Below are 3,133 nucleotides of genomic sequence, written 5' to 3' on the forward strand. Positions count from 1 at the left end.
TAAACTTAATAGGGATAAAGCTATAAGATCCTAATCTTATAAAAGCTACTAACTTATTGAAAACTGTTAAAAGATAGTTAAGACATGCAAGTTAATCGTCAAAATATCAAATTCTTTAATGTGTTTAGAACTATACTTGTAGTCATGTTAAATACTAATAATTATTGCAGGAATATGCTTTATTTAGCCTCCTATGCTTTTAAAGTTAAACCTAAACCAAGTAACTAGAAACAAGGTTTGTTTAGTTTTTAGATATACTTAATAGCTAATGGGCCTCAAAACTTTTCAGAGGTCTGCTGGATATGGCATTTAAAATGTTTCATGAAAAAAAAGTTTCTCGGGGCTGGAGAGATGGCTCAGTGCTTAAGAGCACCGACTGCTCTTCCAGAGGTCCTGAGTTCAATTCCCAGCAATCATGTGGTGGCTCACAATCACCTATAATGGGATCCTACTCCCTCTTCTGGTGTGCATGAAAACAGCACGCATGTGCATAAATAAGTAGATAGATCTTTTTTAAAAAGAAAAGAAAAAGCTTTTCATGACAGAGAGACAAGACAGCTCCTGATAGCACCCCGAGTCTTCTCCAAAGAAGATAAGAGCACAGAAGAGCTCCACCTGGACCTTGCTTTAAATGTGGCAAAGCCAACCATTGGGTGAAAAACTGCCCTTTACCTCGACCACCACCAGGACTCTGTCCATATTGTGGAAAAGCAGGACTCTGGGGAGTTGATTGGCCTGATTTGCCTTGACAAGGCAGGCCAGTCCGCAGGCTTCCCTTCAAGTTCCTACTCCATAATAAAGTCCGTTGGCTCTTCTGGGCCTTGCAAAGACGGATGCGCCAGGACCTCTGCCCCGAACAAAATGAAGACATGCACTGCGGAACCTAGGGTGCTTGCTCAGGTAGCTCATCAGTCTGTCATTGTTAACACATTTGGGAGTAGCTTGGGCTATACTCCCTGTTTACTCTGGTGACATTTATCCTTCTCTGGTGGCATTGATGACTAGGTGAGTAATAATGTGCCAGTTTAATAGCAGCAAGGATACCACCTCCTCCCCAAAGGCCTCATGCCTCACCAGAGAGCTCTTAGAGAAAGACAAATCATTTACTTTATACCAGACTCAAGAAAGAGAGAAATTCACAAAACAGATTTCAAAGGAACTTTGGTAAAAAGTTACTATTCCCTTACTTAAAGTAAAGAGCTTTACAATGACTAGTCTCAGTAACCAGCTACCTGTGTCTCATGGTGAATGATTGGGTAGAAAAAAAAATTTATGTAGGATTTGAGGATATGAAAGGTTATGTTGTAAGGATCTAAGAATGTTTAAGATACATAAATGCAACTTATAGATGTCCAAGAAAGTATCTTAAGGTGTGTACATGCAGTTTGTAAAAGTATAAGAAAATGACTTCAGGGGGGCTGGAGAGATGGCTCAGCGGTTAAGAGCACTGACTGCTTTTTCAGAGGTCCTGAGTTCAATTCCCAGTAACCACATGGTGGCTCACAACCATCTGTAATGGGATCCAGTGCCCTCTTCTGGTGTGTCTGAAGACAGCTACAGTGTACGCACATGTATAAAATAAATAAATAAATCTTAAAGAAAAGAAAATTATTTAAGGGCTATTACTCTTGTGCTGGTAAGCACTGGCTACCATTATCAAAACCAAGCTCAAGGTTTTACATTTCCTTTGGCTGTCTTCTAAGTATAGACTCAAGAGTACTTCTCAGTGTGCTAGAAATGCCTGTCCAATCTATAGTCAGCAGGTCTTCTGGACAAGGAAAACGTGGTCATGCTTTTAACCCAAAGTCATTTGGGGCCCCCAAGCTTCTATGACTCAAAGGTGTGAATCTATTGGTTTTTTTCTTCCTGAATGTGGATTTTAGAACAGATTCCAAACAACGGTAATGCTAACGTATCTAAAACTTATCTTTTCTTGTAAACTTAAAAACATTCTTGTAAGTTTCAGGGAATTGATTGAATCCACCATTTGGGTCAAATAGAGTCCAGATAAGTACTGTCAATCAACAGCTTGTTTCCCCTCCTGTCTATTCTGCTTATTCCTAAGGATGGGATCCTCTCCCCTGCTTCTGTCACCCCTGCTTTCCATGGTCTTGGGATTCTCTTCTCCCAACTACCAAGGCCATGGACCTAAAAGTTTCAAATGTACACATTAGGAAAAAAATTCCCCTAAACACCTTAACTTTACCTTCAGCCTGTAACATAGATCTATTCCATCAGCCTGCTAACTCTGGGTGTTCCCTCAAAAATCTGCATCCTGGACAGTGTCAAAGTGGCTAGCTCCACAGGCACTGCCTGCACACCCCTATCGCCAGATGGTCTTGCAGAGGCTGGACAGCAAGTGTAACTGCCGACTCTTCCAGGATTAGGCCAGTATCCCAGTTTTCTTGGGTCCCCAAAGGTGTTGACACCACCCCCCCAGACAGCAGGAAGCAGTTTAAAGAGCATGGCATCCCCATTCCTGCCTCACCGGTCACCCCTTCTTATTTCTCACCTTTTATAATAAACAAAGGGAGAGATGGCTCAGTGGTTAAGAGCACTGACTGCTCTTCCAGAGGACCTGGGTTCAATTCCCAGCAATGACATGGTGGCTTATAACCACTTGTAGTGGGATCTGATGCCCTCTTCTGGTGTGCCTGAAGACAGTGACAGTTGTACTCACATACAAAATAAATAAATCTTTTTTAAAAATATTTTTTAAAAAGGAGAAATGTTAAAAACCAGGTGCTCCCACAGCTCACCTTCAGTAACTCAGCAGCAGCAGCCACCAAATGGAACACATGTCTACTGTTGCCATGAGTCACATACCCTCTGTCTGTCTGTCTGTTTCTCTGTCTGTCTGTCTCTGTCCCTGTCTCTCTGTCTCTGTCTCTGTCTCTGTCTGTCTCTGTCTCTGTCTCTGTCTCTGTCTCTGTCTCTGTCTCTCTCTCTCTCTCTCTCTCTCTCTCTCTCTCTCTCTGTGTGTGTGTGTGTAGCTGGGGAGTGGGGTGGGGTGAGGTCTTGTCCCTGCTCAGAGGTGACCTGTCACAATCTTGCATGCAGTTGGATGGTGTGGTCTTGGCGGCATTCCTGGACCCCAGATCTGCCAAGGTACTTTTCTGTCGCAAAACCCTAG

Source organism: Mus pahari, chromosome X (assembly GCF_900095145.1).
Source record: "Mus pahari chromosome X, PAHARI_EIJ_v1.1, whole genome shotgun sequence".
NCBI lineage: Eukaryota > Metazoa > Chordata > Mammalia > Rodentia > Muridae > Mus > Mus pahari.